The sequence below is a fragment of the Rutidosis leptorrhynchoides genome, chromosome 3, assembly GCF_046630445.1.
Source record: "Rutidosis leptorrhynchoides isolate AG116_Rl617_1_P2 chromosome 3, CSIRO_AGI_Rlap_v1, whole genome shotgun sequence".
Lineage (NCBI taxonomy): Eukaryota > Viridiplantae > Streptophyta > Magnoliopsida > Asterales > Asteraceae > Rutidosis > Rutidosis leptorrhynchoides.
Window position 1 is genome coordinate 320,292,815 of NC_092335.1, and position 22,985 is coordinate 320,315,799.

Here is a 22,985-nt window from a genome sequence, read left to right on the forward strand (position 1 = left end):
AAATCGATAAATATTATCTTGAATCAATCTACGACCCAGTGTATACGTATCTCAGTATTGATCACAACTCAAACTATATATATTTTGGAATCAACCTCAATCCTGTATAGCTAACTCCAACATTCACATATAGAGTGTATATGGTTGTTCCAAAATATATATAGATGTGTCGACATGATAGGTGGAAACATTGTATACGTGTCTATAGTATCTCAAGATTACATAATATTCAATACAAGTTGATTAAGTTATGGTTGGAATAGATTTGTTACCAATTTTCACGTAGCTAAAATGAGAAAAATTATCCAATCTTGTTTTACCCATAACTTCTTCATTTTAAATCCGTTTTGAGTGAACCAAATTGCTATGGTTTCATATTGAACTCTATTTTATGAATCTAAACAGAAAAATTATAGGTTTATATTCGGAAAAATAAGTTACAAGTCGTTTTTGTAAAGGTAGTCATTTCAGTCGAAAGAACGACGTCTAGATGACCATTTTAGAAAACATACTTCCACTTTGAGTTTAACCATAATTTTTGGATATAGTTTCATTTTCATAATAAAAATCATTTTCCCAGAATAACAACTTTTAAATCAAAGTTTATCATAGTTTTTAATTAACTAACCCAAAACAGCCCGCGATGTTACTACGACGGCGTAAATCCGGTTTTACGGTGTTTTTCGTGTTTCCAGGTTTTAAATCATTAAGTTAGCATATCATATAGATATATAACATGTGTTTAGTTGATTTTAAAAGTCAAGTTAGAAGGATTAACTTTTATTTGCGAACAAGTTTAGAATTAACTAAACTATGTTCTAGTGATTACAAGTTTAAACCTTCGAATAAGATAGCTTTATATGTATGAATCGAATGATGTTATGAACATCATTACTACCTCAAGTTCCTTGGATAAACCTACTGTAAATGAGAAAAATAGATCTATCTTCAAAGGATCCTTGGATGGCTTGAAAGTTCTTGAAGCAGAATCATGACACGAAAACAATTTCAAGTAAGATTTCCACTCGAAATAAGATTGTTATAGTTATAGAAATTGAATTAAAATTTGAATATGATTATTACCTTGTATTAGAAAGATAACCTACTGTAAGTAACAAAGGTTTCTTGATCTTGGATGATTACTTGGAATGGATTTAGAAAACATGGAAGTAAACTTGCAATCTTGGAAGTATTCTTGATTTTATGAAACTAGAACTTTTGGAATTTATGAAGAACACTTAGAACTTGAAGATAGAACTTGAGAGAGATCAATTAGATGAATAAAATTGAAGAATGAAAGTGTTTGTAGGTGTTTTTGGTCGTTGGTGTATGGATTAGATATAAAGGATATGTAATTTTGTTTTCATGTAAATAAGTCATGAATGATTACTCATATTTTTGTAATTTTAAGAGATATTTCATGCTAGTTGCCAAATGATGGTTACCACATGTGTTAGGTGACTCATATGGGCTGCTAATAGCTGATCATTGGAGTGTATATATCAATAGTACATACATCTAAAAGCTGTGTATTGTACGAGTACGAATACGGGTGCATACGAGTAGAATTGTTGATGAAACTGAACGAGGATGTAATTGTAAGCATTTTTGTTAAGTAGAAGTATTTTGATAAGTGTCTTGAAGTCTTTCAAAAGTGTATGAATACATATTAAAACACTACATGTATATACATTTTAACTGAGTCGTTAAGTCATCGTTTTTCGTTACATGTAAATGTTGTTTTGAAACCTTTAGGTTAACGATCTTGTTGAATGTTGTTAACCCATTGTTTATTATAACAAATGAGATGTTAAATTGTTATATTATCATGATATTATGATATATAATATATCTTAGTATGATATATATACAGTTAAATGACGTTACAACGATAATCGTTACATATATGTCTCGTTTTGAAATCATTAAGTTAGTAGTCTTATTTTTACATATGTATTTCATTGTTAATACACTTAATAATATATTTACTTATCATTTAACATAATTAACCAAGTGTATCAATATATTAATATGATTCATGTGTACCTAGTAAGACGTTGTTATAACGATAATCGTTATATATATCGTTTTCGAGTTTCTTAAATTAATAGTCTCATTTTTATGTATATAACTCATTGTTAAAATACCTAATGAGATACATACTTATAATAAAATCATGTTAACTATATATATAACCATATATATGTCATCGTATAGTTTTTACAAGTTTTAACGTTCGTGAATCACCGGTCAACTTGGGTGGTCAATTGTCTATATGAAACCTATTTCAATTAATCAAGTCTTAACAAGTTTGATTGCTTAACATGTTAGAAACACTTAATCATGTAAATAAAAATTTCATTTAATATATATATAAACATGGAAAAGTTCGGGTCACTACAGTACCTACCCGTTAAATAAATTTCGTCCCGAAATTTTAAGCATTTGGAGGTGTTGACGTATCTTCTGGAAATAAATGCGGGTATTTCCTCTTCATCTGATCTTCACACTCCCAGGTGAACTCGGGTCCTCTACGAGCATTCCATCGAACCTTAACAATCGGTATCTTGTTTTGTTTAAGTCTCTTAACCTCACGATCCATTATTTCGACGGGTTCTTCAATGAATTGAAGTTTTTCATTGATTTGGATTTCGTCCAACGGAATAGTGAGATCTTCTTTAGCAAAACATTTCTTCAAATTTGAGACGTGGAAAGTGTTATGTACAGCCGCGAGTTGTTGAGGTAGATCTAGTTGGTAAGCTACTGGTCCGACACGATCTATAATCTTGAATGGCCCAATGTACCTTGGATTTAGTTTCCCCCGTTTACCAAATCGAACAACGCCTTTCCAAGGTGAAACCTTAAGCATGACCATTTCTCCAATTTCAAACTCTATATCTTTTCTTTTACTGTCCGCGTAGCTCTTTTGTCGACTCTGGGCGGTTTTCAATCTTTGTTGAATTTGAATGATTTTCTCGGTAGTTTCTTGTATTATCTCCGGACCCGTAATCTGTCTATCCCCCACTTCAATCCAACAAATCGGAGACCTGCACTTTCTACCATAAAGTGCTTCAAACGGCGCCATCTCAATGCTTGAATGGTAGCTGTTGTTGTAGGAAAATTCTGCTAACGGTAGATGTCGATCCCAACTGTTTCCGAAATCAATAACACAAGCTCGTAGCATGTCTTTAAGCATTTGTATCATCCTTTCGCTCTGCCCATCAGTTTGTGGATGATAGGTAGTACTCATGTCTAGACGAGTTCCCAATGCTTGGTGTAATTTCTGCCAGAATCTTGAAATAAATCTGCCATCCCTATCAGAGATAATAGAGATTGGTATTCCATGTCTGGAGACGACTTCCTTCAAATACAGTCATGCTAACTTCTCCATCTTGTCATCTTCTCTTATTGGTAGGAAGTGTACTGACTTGGTGAGACGATCAACTATTACCCAAATAGTATCATAACCACTTGCAGTCCTTGGCAATTTAGTAATGAAATCCATGGTAATGTTTTCCCATTTCCATTCCGGGATTTCAGGTTATTGTAGTAGACCTGATGGTTTCTGATGTTCAGCTTTGACCTTAGAACGCGTCAAACATTCTTCTACATTTTTAGCAATATCGGCTTTCATACCTGGCCACCAAAAATGTTTCTTAAGATCCTTGTACATCTTCCCCGTTCCAGGATGTATTGAGTATCTAGTTTTATGAGCTTCTCTAAGTACCATTTCTCTCATATCTCCAAATTTTGGTACCCAAATTCTTTCAGCCCTATACCGGGTTCCGTCTTCCCGAATATTAAGATGCTTCTCCGATCCTTTGGGTATTTCATCCTTTAAATTTCCCTCTTTTAAAACTCCTTGTTGCGCCTCCTTTATTTGAGTAGTAAGGTTAGTGTGAATCATTATATTCATAGATTTTACTCGAATGGGTTCTCTGTCCTTTCTGATCAAGGCGTCGGCTACCACATTTGCCTTCCCCGGGTGGTAACGAATCTGAAAGTCGTAATCATTCAACAATTCAATCCACCTACGCTGCCTCATATTCAGTTGTTTCTGATTAAATATGTGTTGAAGACTTTTGTGATCGGTATATATAATACTTTTGACCCCATATAAGTAGTGCCTCCAAGTCTTTAATGCAAAAACAACCGCGCCTAATTCCAAATCATGCGTCGTATAATTTTGCTCGTGAATCTTCAATTGTCTAGACGCATAAGCAATCACCTTCGTCCATTGCATTAATACACAACCGAGACCTTGCTTTGATGCGTCACTATAAATCACAAAATCATCATTCCCTTCAGGCAATGACAATATAGGTGCCGTAGTTAGCTTTTTCTTCAATAATTGAAACGCCTTCTCTTGTTCATCCTTCCATTCAAATTTCTTCCCTTTATGCGTTAATGCAGTCAAGGGTTTTGCTATTTTGGAGAAATCTTGGATGAATCTTCTGTAGTAACCAGCCAATCCTAAAAATTGACGTATATGCTTCGGAGTTTTTGGGGTTTCCCACTTTTCAACGGTTTCGATCTTTGCCGGGTCCACCTGGATACCTTCTTTGTTCACTATGTGACCGAGGAATTGAACTTCTTCCAACCAAAATGCACACTTTGAAAACTTAGCGTACAGTTTTTCTTTCCTCAATACTTCTAGCACTTTTCTCAAATGTTCTTCGTGCTCTTGATCATTCTTTGAGTAAATAAGTATGTCATCGATGAAAACAATGACAAACTTGTCAAGATATGGCCCACACACTCGATTCATAAGGTCCATGAACACAGCTGGTGTGTTAGTCAATCCAAACGGCATAACCATAAACTCGTAATGACCATAACGCGTCCTAAAAGCAGTTTTTGGAATATCATCATCCTTTACTCACATTTGATGATATCCAGAACGTAAATCGATCTTCGAATAAACCGACGAGCCTTGTAGTTGATCAAATAAGTCGTCAATTCTCGGCAGTGGATAACGGTTTTTGATGGTAAGTTTGTTCAACTCTCTGTAGTCAATACACAACCTAAATGTACCATCCTTCTTCTTGACAAACAAAACAGGAGCTCCCCATGGTGATGTGTTTGGTCGAATGAAACCACGTTCTAATAGTTCTTGCAGTTGGCTTTGCAGTTCTTTCATCTCGCTGGGTGCGAGTCTATAAGGAGCACGAGCTATTGGTGCAGCTCCTGGTACAAGATCTATTTGAAATTCAACAGATCGATGTGGTGGTAGTCCCGGTAATTCTTTCGGAAATACATTGGGAAATTCTTTTGCGACGGGAACATCATTGATGCTCTTTTCTTCAGTTTGTACTTTCTCGACGTATGCTAGAACAGCATAGCAACCTTTTCTTATTAGTTTTTGTGCCTTCAAATTACTAATAAGATGTAGCTTCATGTTTCCCTTTTCTCCGTACACCATTAAGGGTTCTCCTTCTTCTCGTACAATGCGAATTGCATTTTTATAACATACGATCTCTGCTTTCACCTTCTTCAGCCAGTCCATGCCAACTATTACATCAAAACTCCCTAACTCTACTGGTATCAAATCAATCTTAAATATTTCGCTACCCAGTTTAATTTCTCGATTCCGGCATATATTATCTGCTGAAATTAATTTACCGTTTGCTAATTCGAGTAAAAATTTACTATCCAACGGCGTCAATGGACAACTTAATTTAGCACAAAAATCTCTACTCATATAGCTTCTATCCGCACCCGAATCAAATAAAACTTAAGAAGATTTATTTTCAATAAGAAACGTACCCGTAACAAGCTCCGGGTCTTCCTGTGCCTCTGCCACATTAATATTGAAAACTCTTCCGCTGCCTTGTCCATTCGTGTTCTCTTGGTTCGGGCAATTTCTAATAATGTGGCCCGGTTTTCCACATTTATAACAAACTACATTGGCATAACTTGCTCCGACACTACTTGCTCTGCCATTACTCGTTCCGACACCATTTGTTCCTTTCGTTCTGTTAACCCCTGGTCCGTAGACCTCACACTTCGCCGCGCTATGACCATTTCTTTTACACTTGTTGCAAAATTTGGTGCAGAACCCCGAGTGATACTTTTCACACCTTTGGCATAGCTGCTTCTGATTGTTGTTGTTGTTGCGGTTGTTATTGTTGTTGAGATGATTGTTGTAGTTGTTGTTGTTGTTGTTGTTGTTGTTGTTGTTGTTGGGCCGTTTGTTGTAGTTGCGATTGATGTTGCGATTGTTGGGATAATTGTTGCGATTATTATTGTAATTGCTGTTGTTGTTGTATTGGTGATTCTTATCACCGTTTTCCTCCCACTTTCTTTTGACTTGCTTCACATTGGCCTCTTCAGCCGTCTGTTCTTTAATTCTTTCCTCAATCTGGTTCACTAGTTTGTGAGCCATTCTACATGCCTGTTGTATGGAGGCGGGCTCGTGTGAACTTATATCTTCTTGGATTCTTTCTGGTAATCCTTTCACAAACGCGTCGATCTTCTCTTCCTCATCTTCGAACGCTCCCGGACACAATAGGCACAATTCTGTGAATCGTCTTTCGTACGTGGTAATATCAAATCCTTGGGTTCGTAACCCTCTAAGTTCTATCTTGAGCTTATTGACCTCGGTTCTGGGACGGTACTTCTCGTTCATCAAGTGCTTGAATGCTGACCACGGTAGTACGTACGCATCATCTTGTCCCACTTGCTCTAGATAGGTATTCCACCATGTTAGCGCAGAACTTGTGGAGGTATGCGTAGCATACTTCACTTTGTCCTCTTCAGTACACTTACTTATGGAAAACACCGATTCGACCTTCTCGGTCCACCGTTTCAATCCGATCGGTCCTTCGATTCCATCAAATTCCAAAGGTTTGCAAGCAGTGAATTCTTTGTAGGTGCATCCTACACGATTTCCTGTACTGCTAGATCCAAGGTTATTGTTGGTATGTAGCGCAGCCTATACTGCGGCTATGTTTGAAGCTAGAAAAGTACGGAATTCCTCTTCATTCATATTCACGGTGTGTCGAGTAGTCGGTGCCATTTCCTTCAAAATAGTCAAATGGAACAAGTTAATCATACAGACTATTAAGAGTAGTTAATAGTATTTCGTAGCATAATATGAACTCATTTATAAAAGCTTTTTCTTTATATTAGCGTTTTATAAGTTTAAATTCGGGTAGTACCTACCCGTTAAGTTCATACTTAGTAGCTAATATACAATTCAACTACTACAATTCTATATGAAAAACTGATTATAATAATAATTCGCGTTCAAACTTTTATACAATATTTTACAAACTTACAATACCGCTTATTTTACATAAAGCATGAAATATAGCACACAATAACTTTGATACACGATAGTTGTGAAGATAATTCTAGGTAGTACACGAGTCGTTCAGCAAAGGCAATAAAGACACGTAATTCATACGTCCAGAAACAAGTCATGCATTCTGGTTTTACTAGGACTACTTCCCATCCTTGGTCTTGTGGAACATAACCGTTATGGCCGTTGATAAGACAGCGTGTTGTAACGTCGTCAAAGGGACGAGGGTTACGTAATGACCAACAGTCTCGTAATAACCTAAAAACCTCATTTCTTACCCCAATTACCGACTCCGTCACTTGTGGGAACGTTTTGTTTAATAGTTGTAGCCCGATGTTCTTTTTCTCACTTTGGTGAGAAGCGAACATACTAACCCGTAAGCATAGCATGCTTCTTTATGTTGCATGTTAGCCGCTTTTTCTAAATCATGAAGTCCTATATTCGGATACATTGAGTCAAAATAATTTCTTAACCCGTTGCGTAAAATAGCATTTGGGTTCCCCGCAATATATGCGTCAAAGTAAACACATCGTAACTTATGGGTTTTCCAATGTGATATCCCCCATCTTTCAAACGAAAGTCTCTTATAAACCAAGACATTCTTGGAACGTTCTTCGAATGTCTTACAAACTTATTTCGCCGTAAATAGTTGTGCCGAAGAATTCTGACCGACTCTAGACAAGATTTCGTCAATCATGTCTCCGGGTAGGTCTCTTAAAATATTGGGTTGTCTATCCATTTTGTGTTTTTATACTGTAAAATAGACAAGAGTTAGATTCATAAAAAAAAATACTTATTAATACAAGCAATTTTTACATATATCATAAAGCATAAGCACACTATATTACATATTCCGACTCGCTCGTTTCTTCTTCTTTGGTTTTGGTTCGTTTTGCCAAGTTTCTAGGGATATATGATGTTCCCCTAATACGAGCTGTCATTTTCCACAACGGTTTAGAAAAACCTGGTGGTTTAGAGGTTCCCGGGTCATTGTTACAACTTAAGGGCTTCGGGGGTTGACGATACATATAAAGTTCATCGGGGTTGGAATTAGATTTCTCTATTTTTATGCCCTTTCCCTTATTATTTTCTTTTGCCTTTTTAAATTCAGTTGGGGTAATTTCTATAACATCATTTGAATTCCCGTCGGAATTCGATTCATCGGAGAATTAGTAATCCTCCCAATATTTTGCTTCCTTGGCGGAAACACCATTGACCATAATTAACCTTGGTCGGTTAGTTGAGGATTTTCTTTTACTTAACCGTTTTATTATTTCCCCCACCGGTTCTATTTCCTCCTCCGGTTCCTCCTCTTCCGGTTCTGATTCTTCTTCCGGTTCTGATTCTTCTTCCGGTTCTTCTTCGGGAACTTGTGAATCAGTCTAATATATATTCGACTCTTCGTTGTTATTAGGTGAGTCAATGGAATTTGTGCTAGAGGTAGACATCTATCACACAATATCAAACATGTTAAGAGATTAATATAGCACATAATATATACATGTTAATAATATATAGTTTCCAACAAAAATGTTAAGCAATCATTTTTAAAGAAAACACGGTCGAAGTCCAGACTCACTAATGCATCCTAACAAACTCGATAAGACACACTAATGCAAATTTCTGGTTCTCTAAGACCAACACTCGGATACCAACTGAAATGTCCCGTTCTTATTGATTAAAAACGTTCCATATTAATTGATTTCGTTGGGTGATTTTGACCTCTATATGAGACGTTTTTCAAAGACTGCATTCATTTTTAAAACAAACCATAACCTTTATTTCATAAATAAAGGTTTAAAAAGCTTTACGTAGATTATCAAATAATCATAATCTAAAATATCCTGTTTACACACGACCATTACATAATGGTTTACAATACAAATATGTTACATCGAAATCAGTTTCTTGAATGCAGTTTTTACACAATATCATGCAAACATGGACTCCAAATCTTGTCCTTATTTTAGTATGAAACAGCGGAAGCATTTAGTATTCACCTGAGAATAAACATGCTTTAAACGTCAACAAAAATGTTGGTGAGTTATAGGTTTAACCTATATATATCAAATCGTAACAATAGACCACAAGATTTCAAATTTCAATACACATCCCATACATAGAGATAAAATCATTCATATGGTGAACACCTGGTAACCGACATTAACAAGATGCATATATAAGAATATCCCCATCATTCCGGGACACCCTTCGGATATGATATAAATTTCGAAGTACTAAAGCATCCGGTACTTTGGATGGGGTTTGTTAGGCCCAATAGATCTATCTTTAGGATTCGCGTCAATTAGGGTGTCTGTTCCCTAATTCTTAGATTACCAGACTTAATAAAAAGGGGCATATTCGATTTCGATAATTCAACCATAGAATGTAGTTTCACGTACTTGTGTCTATTTTGTAAATCATTTATAAAACCTGCATGTATTCTCATCCCAAAAATATTAGATTTTAAAAGTGGGACTATAACTCACTTTCACAGATTTTTACTTCGTTGGAAAGTAAGACTTGGCCACTGGTTGATTCACGAACCTATAACAATATATACATATATATCAAAGTATGTTCAAAATATATTTACAACACTTTTAATATATTTTGATGTTTTAAGTTTATTAAGTCAGCTGTCCTCGTTAGTAACCTACAACTAGTTGTCCACAGTTAGATGTACAGAAATAAATCGATAAATATTATCTTGAATCAATCCACGACCCAGTGTATACGTATCTCAGTATTGATCACAACTCAAACTATATATATTTTGGAATCAACCTCAACCCTGTATAGCTAACTCCAACATTCACATATAGAGTGTCTATGGTTGTTCCGAAATATATATAGATGTGTCGACATGATAGGTCGAAACATTGTATATGTGTCTATGGTATCTCAAGATTACATAATATTCAATACAAGTTGATTAAGTTATGGTTGGAATAGATTTGTTACCAATTTTCACGTAGCTAAAATGAGAAAAATTATCCAATCTTGTTTTACCCATAACTTCTTCATTTTAAATCCATTTTGAGTGAATCAAATTGCTATGGTTTCATATTGAACTCTATTTTATGAATCTAAACAGAAAACGTATAGGTTTATAGTCGGACAAAATAAGTTACAAGTCATTTTTGTAAAGGTAGTCATTTCAGTCTAAAGAACGACGTCTAGATGACCATTTTAGAAAACATACTTCCACTTTGAGTTTAACCATAATTTTTGGATATAGTTTCATGTTCATAATAAAAATCATTTTCCTAGAATAACAACTTTTAAATCAAACTTTATCATAGTTTTTAATTAACTAACCCAAAACAGCCTGCGGTGTTACTACGACGGCGTAAATCCGGTTTTACGATGTTTTTCGTGTTTCCAGGTTTTAAATCATTAAGTTAGCATATCATATAGATAAATTACATGTGTTTAGTTGATTTTAAAACTCAAGTTAGAAGGATTAACTTTTATTTGCGAACAAGTTTAGAATTAACTAAACTATGTTCTAGTGATTACAAGTTTAAAACTTCGAATAAGATAGCTTTATATGTATGAATCGAATGATGTTATGAACATCATTACTACCTCAAGTTCCTTGGATAAACCTACTGGAAATGAGAAAAATAGATCTAGCTTCAAAGGATCCTTGGATGGCTTGAAAGTTTTTGAAGCAGAATCATGACACGAAAACAATTTCAAGTAAGATTTCCACTCGAAATAAGATTGTTATAGTTATAGAAATTGAATTAAAGTTTGAATATGATTATTACCTTGTATTCGAAAGATAACCTACTGTAAGTAACAAAGGTTTCTTGATCTTGGATGATTACTTGGAATGGATTTAGAAAACTTGGAAGTAAACTTGCAATCTTGGAAGTATTCTTGATTTTATGAAACTAGAACTTTTGGAATTTATGAAGAACACTTAGAACTTGAAGATAGAACTTGAGAGAGATCAATTAGATGAATAAAATTGAAGAATGAAAGTGTTTGTAGGTGTTTTTGGTCGTTGGTGTATGGAATAGATATAAAGGATATGTAATTTTGTTTTCATGTAAATAAGTCATGAATGATTACTCATATTTTTGTAATTTTATGAGATATTTCATGCTAGTTGCCAAATGATGGTTCCCACATGTGTTAGGTGACTCATATGGGCTGCTAAGAGCTGATCATTGGAGTGTATATACCAATAGTACATACATCTAAAAGCTGTGTATTGTACGAGTACGAATACGAGTGCATACGAGTAGAATTGTTGATGAAACTGAACGAGGATGTAACTGTAAACATTTTTGTTAAGTAGAAGTATTTTGATAAGTGTCTTTAAGTCTTTCAAAAGTGTATGAATACATATTAAAACACTACATGTATATACATTTTAACTGAGTCGTTAAGTCATCGTTAGTCGTTACATGTAAATGTTGTTTTGAAATCTTTAGGTTAACGATCTTGTTGAATGTTGTTAACCCATTGTTTATTATAACAAATAAGATGTTAAATTGTTATATTATCATGATATTATGATATAAAATATATCTTAGTATGATATATATACAGTTAAATGTCGTTACAACGATAATCGTTACATATATGTCTCGTTTCGAAATCATTAAGTTAGTAGTCTTATTTTTACATATGTATTTCATTGTTAATACACTTAATAATATATATATTTACTTATCATTTAACATAATTAACCAAGTGTATCGATATCTTAATATGATTCATGTGTACCTAGTAAGACGTTGTTATAACGATAATCGTTATATATATATCATTTTCGAGTTTCTTAAATTAATAGTCTCATTTTTATGTATATAACTCATTGTTAAAATACCTAATGAGATACATACTTATAATAAAATCATGTTAACTATATATATAACCATATATATGTCATCGTATACTTTTTACAAGTTTTAACGTTCGTGAATCACCGGTCAACTTGGGTGGTCAATTGTCTATATGAAACCTATTTCAATTAATCAAGTCTTAACAAGTTTGATTGCTTAACATGTTGGAAACACTTAATCATGTAAATAAAAATTTCATTTAATATATATATAAACATGGAAAAGTTCGGGTCACTACACGAACCTTGCTGTAGCTGTTTATATTATTTTTCTTCTTTTATTTTCTGTCAATCAAGATCACTCACAGACCGTTTGATTCTGTTTCATATTGAAAGTCCTAAATCGAACTATTATACTCACTGAATTGAATTACTTTGGTCGATCGGTATTTGTGAAGAAGAAGAAGAAATAGGAAACAGAAGACACGGGTTATATAGAATTAAGTTAGAATTATATCAGATAAATGAAACAGAGGGATGGTTTGGTGGTGTGTTGGGTGAGCGAGAGGTCGCTGGTTCGAGTCCCGTCTTGGGCACTTTTTTTTAGAAAAGGCTTATAAAGGTAGTTCTCATTTATTATTAATATTCTTATTATTATTATTATTATTATTATTATTATTATTATTATTATTATTATTATTATTATTATTATTATTATTATTATTATTATTATTATTATTATTATTATTATTATTATTATTATTATTATTATTATTATTATTATTATTATTATTATTATTATTATTATTATTATTATTATTATTGCTATTATTACTAGTATTATTATTTAAGGTTATTATTGTTATTATTATAGTTATTATTATTAATAATAAGTATTACTATTATTATTAATATTAACATGATCATTAAAATATCTATTTAAACTATAATTATTATTAAGCTTACCATTATTATTAAAAATATCGTTTTTGCTAAAACTATCATTTTTACTTTTTTAATTATTAGTAAAACTATCATTTGTATTAAAATTACTATTATTACCATTATTATTATAATTATTAAATCATTATTATCGAAACTATCATTTTTACTAATAAATATTTTGTACATCGAATACACTTATTTCATATACTACAATTATATTTCATATAATTATATATCAAACATATTAACATTTTTATATAAATATTCATATATAACAAACTAGGTCTTTTTTTATATAATACTAAACCAAATATGAATTAATATAACCATATAAATATTTATCATTTTAAATATATATACACCAATCAAATATATATGATATATAAAATAAGTTATAATATATGAACTTATTCGATTACGAGTATATGTGTTAATATATATACTTGATATAGGTTCGTGAATCCGAGGACAACACTACACTTGTTCAGTGCCATCATACACATATTTACTACGAAATACGAAATACAGTATCGTGAGTTTTCATAGTTCCCTTTTTATATATATTTTTGGGCTGAGAATACATGCGCAACTTTTATAACTGTTTTACGTTTAGACACAAGTACTCAATCTTTTATGCTATATACGTGCTTTGTCATGCTAAATCCCTGCCGTAATATCGTTAATTGCTGAGGTATAAGATGCAAACTTAATTATTGTGAATAGGTCTATTAAGAGTAACGTCTCTAATCATTTGACCTCTGGTCTTTAGTTACATAATAATGATTCAACGACATGAATAACAAGTGTCACTAGGTAACTTTGTTTAGTCGCGATATTACAAACAGCAACTCTTTCGATTGATATATTTGGTATTAATCAACTTTAAAATAAAATCTTGTGGTCTAATGCTGTAACAACCCGTCCTAATCCACCTGGACGAAGTCATCAACATTTGGTCCCATTGCGATGATCGGTTCCAAGTAATGTTCTTATATTGAGCAAATGCACATCGAAAGACTTAATTCGTACCTGAGAATAAACATGCTTTAAAGTGTCAACCAAAAGGTTGGTGAGTTCATAGGTTTATCATAACAATCATTTCAATATGTTAATAGACCACAAGATTTCATAATCATAAACATAATACACTCGCAAGTGTATGTAAAGCATTCTAAGTGGTTGAGCACTTGGTAACCATACTTAACATTTAATCAACATCGAATATTCCCTTTATTATGAAATCTCACTACACCGTACCAAGTGTAGTCACCAAAACGAAGTACTGTGCAACCGTTGAATACTGGTCGTCCAGTCCGGTTGGGGTTGTCAGGCCCGATAGATCTATCAACAGGATTCGCGTTTACAATACCCATGTAAATAGTAGTTACCAAGCTACAGGGAAATATGCCAGTGGTACAACTTAACGTAGAATATATTTTTAAGTACTTGTGTCTATTTTGTAAACATTTATAAAAGCAGCGCATGTATTCTCAGCCCAAAAATATATACTGCAAAAGCAATTAAAAAGGGAGCAAATGAAACTCACCATACTGTATTTTGTAGTAAAAATACATATGACGACATTGAATAAGTATAGGGTTGACCTCGGATTCACGAACCTATTATTCAATCATGTATATTAATTCATATAATAGTAATCAAACAAATTTATATATGTATTTATTTAGTGATATCATTTTAGAACTCATATTCCATTAATGTATTAATATAGTTGTATCATATGTTTTTAGGCTTATTTTTGATTAATTTTATTTGTTTTTAAATAATAGTTATATTAATACTAAAATATTGAAGATAATAGTAATAATGTTAAAAATAATAATAATTATATTGTTAATACTATTAGTAATAGTAATAATACTGATAATAATAATAGTAATTCCAAAAATGATAATTTTCATAAAAATTAAAATTTTTAATAAAAATACACTTGTTAATAATTTTGAAAATGATAATTAAATGGTAATACTTAGTAATAATATTAATATTAATATTAATAGTAATGATAATCCTATCACTCATTTTAGTAATAATAATAAGTATAGTATTTATATTAATAATAATAAAAATAATAATAATGATAATGATAATAATAATAATAATAATAATAATAATAATAATAATAATAATAATAATAATAATAATAATAATAATAATAATAATAATAATAATAATAATAATGAAAATAAAAATGTAAAATTGTATACCCTTTTTAAAAGCCTTTCTTAAAAGAATTGCCCATGACGGGGCTCGAACCTGAGACCTCTCGATTAAACCCATCACCCTTAACCATTGCTCCGTTTTAGTTTTTCTGTATTATCTGATACAAAGTTTCTTTTAAACGGATTTCGGCCTGATTATTAACTTGATTTCGGCCCATCCTCACAAAATGGGACACGGCCCAACAGGTAACTTAAAGTCCACGATTTAAATCTTGTTTCGATGTCCTGGTATAAACGAAACAGGTCAGAGGTCGACAACCCTAAGAAGGGTTTCGGTACTTATTATTTGTTTTTTTTATACGCCTTTACAGCTAAACAGCACTCGTCATAAAATATTCTTTAATCATCTTTCTGTTTATTATCCTCCTTATTATTGCTGTAAGTGTCGGCTGTCTAAGAAATATAAAATTCAAAAGCTGTAGTACAGGCTCGTTCCCAAGAATGTTCCAGTGGCGATTAATAAACAGAAACAAAGGAAAAATACAGCGATCAATGGTGTTTGATGAACCAGAAAACAGAAATAATTTGCAGTCGAATCCCATGTAGTTTGGGTGATGATTTGAAGATGATGGTTGTCGAATAAAAATAGGAATGAGCAGGGATAAAGTCGATTGTAAATCGGCAGTAACAGGTAATGGTTTGGTGATTGGGTCGTAACAGTAACATGGACAGAAGTAGTAGTTGATAATGGTTAGTGGTATTCGATGGGTTTGAGGTGCAAAACAGTAGCAGTAACCGATAATCATTAGCACAACAGAAACAGTGATTGTGTTCGGAAGAGTGAATACAAGTGGGTTTGTTTCGATCTAGTGCAACAATATGGAATCACGGCAGTTGCCAAAATCATGTATAAATTTGGTTTTTAGCTTGTTCATTGATATTGTAGTCACAGAAGAAAATTACAAGATGGTTTATAGTAACATAAAATAGTATCGAGTAGTAGTACAAATGGGTGTTCGTGTTCTGTTTGAGCAGCAGAAAGATGAGTTGTGGAAAGTGGGTTTCAACTAGGTTTTCGTGGTGATTCAAGATAAAAATAGAAATCGCAACAGTAGTAGTATAACGGTTGTAAGTGATGATGGTGTTAATTGAATAAGAGAGATGGAAGAGAGAGATTAGTGAGCGAGAGGTGATGGATAGGTGGTGGTTATGGGTGATATCGATGGAGCTCACGGTGGTGTCAGGTGGCGGTTTCAAGGTGCTACAATGATGATGGTTTTGGATTGTCACAAAAAGGAATTGTAGAGAGAGAGATGATCAAGGTGGTTTAAGGGTGGCGATTGGTGGAAGCCGAAGGGAGGTGAGGTTTTGAGGGTGGCGATGTTGAAGGTTCATCAAACAGAAATAAAATCAAGCTAGAATAGAGAGAGAGAGAGAGAGAGAGAGAGAGAGAGAGAGAAGAGATGAAAGGTGAAGGTGTAATTATATGGAGATTCTATTAATTGATTGAAGAGTAAATCACGGATATAATAGTCTTGATGTAGGGTTTGATTGGTCACATATGACATAGAAAGACAGCGAAATGGATAGAAATAAAATAACATGTGATACGTGTAATATTCTGGTTTTATATATACCAGTATATATATATATATCTTCTATTTATATTCTATCCTCAATATTAACAATAATTATGTTAATAATAATAATATTGTTATCAATAAAAAAAAATGATAATAAAAGTAGTAATGTAATAGTAATAATGTTAATACTTCTTAATAATAATTGTATTAACTATTATTAATAAAATACTTATATAAAAAAATATAATGATATTAATATGAGGATCTTAATAACAATCGAATATTTAATATGTGAACAACAAAATTTATTAACATTTAACAAGTTCATAGACAATTAACGTAGATCAAACATCAGTAGGTTTATAACTTAATATTAACAACTTCACCTCGTCTAATCCATATATATGAATTCGTTTTATAATAAGTTTTATTATATCATATACTAGATTACATAACTAGTTCTAACAACTAAATCATATAATATTTTATTTACGTATTTTAGGTCATTATTTATATACATATATTTATATATACATATCTATTTACAATTAGTTGTTCGTGAATCGTCGAGAACAATCGAAGGTCAATTGAAAATATGAATCAGTTCAAAATTTTTGAGACTCAACCTAACAAACTTTGCTTATCGTGTCAAAAATATTAAATCGTATCGAGAGTTTGGTTTAAAATTAGTCGAAATTTTCCGGGTCGTGACAGTACCTACCCGTTAAAGAAATTTCGTCCCGAAATTTGATCGAGGTCATCATGACTAACAATAAAAATGTTTTCATGACGTATATGAATTGATAAATAGAGTTTTATCACTATTGAGTAATATGAATAAGACAATTCGATTACTCGAAGGGTACGAATGAAGCTATCGCTAAATAGTGAAACGAGAGAGACAAATTTCATCATAACTTTTGACTAGTCATGGTTGAATTTTTGGAAAATAAGGTTCGTCTTAACTTTTGACGTTGTCTCGATTGAATTCCAGAATTCAAGGGATTTAAAAGAAAATCTTGGATATCTATAGGATTTGATTCTTTGGGATTTATGAAAAATTAAGATCCCCTTTAATTTAATGCGATTATCTGTCTCGATTGCTTTGTCTGGTATCTTCTCTATAAATGAACTTCTTTCATTTCATTATTTTCACCACTCCAATTCCTTTTTTTTTCGATACATATACTTTCAAACGATTGTGAAAATGCTTAATCCAGTTCTGATCCTTGTCCTCATCCTTACTATCGCAACATTCATTCTCATTTTCCAACTTCCACCAGAGGAATCTACTTTCTTCTACTTTGCCTTTGGGGTTATAGTGTTTTTAATTCTCCCGTGTCTTTATGTTGCGATAAACATTGACATACACGGTTTGTAACTTATGCGTTGTTATCGGGCTTTATATTCTCCCTTATATTTCGAAGCTCTATGCTTTTGTTTTCTCTTCCCTACTTCAAGTCAAGTGAATAATGGTCCAGCATTCGTAGATATAGAATTTCGAATGATTATAATGTTCTAAGCAGGAAGGAACGTGATAGCACGATTTGATTTTCAAATTTATCAAAAATTACTGAAGATAGAACTATCAACAATATATTCTTCTTGATATGTTCGGAGGTTAGGTAGAATGAAAGAGTTATGTAACATGACACATGATGACGGTATTGTGAATCATCACGTTCCATTAGAAACTCTGCATGAATTACTGTAATATAATCACGTTGGCCAAGCGCATTATATTATACTAACTCATGGTTCAGTTCCCAACACTTCTCCACAATTCATTCATAATTTATACTTAGATTTTACAAAAGTTTTCAATATAATGGAATACTGAAAACACGAAGAGGTAGATAATTCAGACAAGAATATTTATGAAAATATCCTCAGAAATATCGAAGATATTTATGATGATATTTTGGAATTTCTAAGTTCGAAGATTGATGAAGAAAAGTTTTTTTTTTCGCAAGATTTTAACATGACTTCGGAGTAAGATTTTCTCTAAGGATTTCGGCGAATCCATAATTACCTTAATTCTTTGAATATAGGGTTTGGTCCTTGTATTTGTCCTTGGTCTCCTTCATGGGTAGCTCAATCTGTTTTTTCAGTACCAAATTTTTTATCGAGCGTTCCTAACACTCCTTTCTTTATCATCAAACTTTGGGCCGTTTAGTCTATCTACCATTTTTCTGTTTCCTCTACATTTAATTCTACGATATCTGAATCATCGGTTATTAATTCGAGGTGATTTCAGGAGAATTGTGTTTTTAGATGATTAAACACTGATGGTAATATGGTGGAATATGAAAGGTTCTCTGGTAACAATAAATGAGCACGCATATATATCAAGGTTATAATAAGGTTGTTTTGAGTGAAAAGTCGAAGTTGTCTTGCTGGAGCTGTGACAAAATTAGCTATTTTGAAAAAAAAAAAAACTGCAAAGTTATTTTGGGTAATAATAACACTAAAGGAATTTGCACAGCTATGTGTTAAACGTTTACTCAGTTTCTGAGAGTTCTTCAGGTGCATAACTATATGCATAATTCTTTCCTTCTGTAGATGAAATGCGGTTGGTTCATCCTCTCGATTTAGGTGTTTTCAAGAATCATCAAAGGTTTGAACGCAGATTATAATCATCAAGATACAAATGAGGTTTAAGATGAAATCAAGTGGCAAACTTGAAGAAATGTTTAGTTTCATATATTATAATCCTTATTTTAATTCATTTTAATTGTCCAATGTCATTAGTCCACAGTCGATATTCCACAGTTAACAGTCCAATAATTCATATATAGTTTAATTTATAATATTCAAATTAATTAATACGTTTCGTGACCCGTGTACATGTCTCAGACTCGATCACAACTCAAAGTATATATATTATTTGAGAATCAACCTCAACCCTGTATAGAGAACTCGATCATTACTGCATATAGAGTGTCTATGGTGATTCCAAATAATATATATAGATGCGTCGATATGATATGTCAAAACCTTGTATACGTGTCCCGATATTTAAAGTGCGTAAAATAAATAACAGAAATTAAATGACGTTAAATAAAATTGCGAGAATGTAAATTGCGATAAATAAACTGCCATAAATAAATTGCGATAATTAAACGGTAATACGGAATTAACAGTTAGTTAGGAACAGTTAGCTAGGATTTTGTTAGCGTGAATTCTTAATAGAATTTCATATTGTTAATTAATCTGTTTCTAATCAATTTTTTATTATGTCCATTATTTCTTCATTATGCCACTTGTTGGATTCTGATAGGTCAAAATCTAAATATGTAATTGGATGAATATGGTTATTCTGTGGTGAACGGATTTGTATATCGGTGGATGTAAATAGGATAGTATATGACTGTTGAAACAAATTTGAAGAACGTATAATGTAACTTATTAATGTGAAATTTAAATATTCCTCGGGTATTACCTACCCGTTAAAATATTTTCACCATTAACAGTTTGTACAAGCGAATTTTTAATTACAATCTTTATGAAAACATATATACATATATATTTTCTTCAGATGTATTCATGGATTTAATGAGTTAATATTATAGTAAACTCATTTTCTTTTCGGTTGGAACTAGAATAAATAATCTCTAAAACTTTAGAGATTACCTATTCGTCATGTCGAACGAAGATAAATGAGGTAAAATGATACGTAGAACGAAGATCATACTTAAAGTACAGATGATGATATTGAAGCATGGATTGTTGATGGTACTGGTGCTGTTATTGATGGTACTGTTGGTGCCAGTAATGTTGCTGAAGCTGGTACATTTTGCACCATATTCTCCGAATTGATTCTTTGAGCGCGAAGTTCGTTGACCTATCACTCCAGGATGATTGTCGGTAACGAGTGGATAAATAAGGTTCAGAATCTGAGTTATGATATAGTCGTGGCGAGATATTTGGGAAATGAGGGTGAAATGGTGTTACGAACAGGTTCGCCGGTAAGTGCTTCAGGTTCTTCGCCAAAAGGTGAATTCGGTTAGTGGATGGGATCGCCTTCTGCACGTCTCCATTGATTAAGTCGACTATGAATCCATCAGATGAATTGGGGATGGATGATTGGTTGATTCATTCTGGTGTCATTGCTTCCGGAGCTTAGATGACTATTCATTCTGAATAACTATCGGGATAACTATTGGAATAGCTGTCGGAATCCGAGGGACTTGAACTAATGATGAATTCCATTTCATACGATTGAATAAAGATTTTTTAGATATGAAATGATTTTCTGGCTAACGGATGATATTCTTAATTACATAGAATATCCATATATATAGAACAAAAGATTTCGTAGATTACGGAGGAATTTAAGGAAACGTGTCAGATAAAATCTACAATAACAGATACGCTAAGATATGAATTTATCTATACACTATCTGAAATGTCCCGTTCTTATTGATTAAAAACGTTCCATATTAATTGATTTCGTTGCGAGGTTTTGACCTCTATATGATACGTTTTTCAAAGACTGCATTCATTTTAAAACAAACCATAACCTTTATTTCATCAATAAAGGTTTAAAAAGCTTTACGTAGATTATCAAATAATGATAATCTAAAATATCCTGTTTACACACGACCATTACATAATGGTTTACAATACAAATATGTTACAACAAAATAAGTTTCTTGAATGCAGTTTTTACACAATATCATACAAGCATGGACTCCAAATCTCGTCCTTATTTAAGTATGCAACAGCGGAAGTTCTTAATAATCACCTGAGAATAAACATGCTTAAAACGTCAACAAAAATGTTGGTGAGTTATAGGTTTAACCTATATATATCAAATCATAATAATAGACCACAAGATTTCATATTTCAATACACATCCCATACATAGAGATAAAAATCATTCATATGGTGAACACCTGGTAACCGACATTAACAAGATGCATATATAAGAATATCCCCATCATTCCGGGACACCCTTCGGATATGATATAAATTTCGAAGTACTAAAGCATCCGGTACTTTGGATGGGGTTTGTTAGGCCCAATAGATCTATCTTTAGGATTTGCGTCAATTAGGGTGTCTGTTCCCTAATTCTTAGATTACCAGACTTAATAAAAAGGGGCATATTCGATTTCGATAATTCAACCATAGAATGTAGTTTCACGTACTTGTGTCTATTTTGTAAATCATTTATAAAACCTGCATGTATTCTCATCCCAAAATATTAGATTTTAAAAGTGGGACTATAACTCACTTTCACAGATTTTTACTTCGTCGAAAAGTAAGACTTGGCCACTGGTTGATTCACGAACCTATAACAATATATACATATATATCAAAGTATGTTCAAAATATATTTACAACACTTTTAATATATTTTGATGTTTTAAGTTTATTAAGTCAGCTGTCCTCGTTAGTAACCTACAACTAGTTGTCCACAGTTAGATGTACAGAAATAAATCGATAAATATTATCTTGAATCAATCCACGACCCAGTGTATACGTATCTCAGTATTGATCACAACTCAAACTATATATATTTTGGAATCAAGCTCAACGCTGTATAGCTAACTCCAACATTCACATATAGAGTATCTATGGTTGTTCCGAAAAATATATAGATGTGTCGACATGATAGGTTGAAACATTGTATACGTGTCTATGGTATCTCAAGATTACATAATATACAATACAAGTTGATTAAGTTATGGTTGGAATAGATTTGTTACCAATTTTCACGTAGCTAAAATGAGAAAAATTATCCAATCTTGTTTTACCCATAACTTCTTCATTTTAAATCCGTTTTGAGTGAATCAAATTGCTATGGTTTCATATTGAACTCTATTTTATGAATCTAAACAGAAAAAGTATAGGTTTATAGTCAGAAAAATAAGTTACAAGTCGTTTTTGTAAAGGTAGTCATTTCAGTCGAAAGAACGACGTCTAGATGACCATTTTAGAAAACATACTTCCACTTTGAGTTTAACCATAATTTTTGGATATAGTTTCATGTTCATAATAAAAATCATTTTCTCAGAATAACAAATTTTAAATCAAAGTTTATCATAGTTTTTAATTAACTAACCCAAAACAGCCCGCGGTGTTACTACGACGGCGTAAATCCAGTTTTACGGTGTTTTTCGTGTTTCCAGGTTTTAAATCATTAAGTTAGCATATCATATAGATAT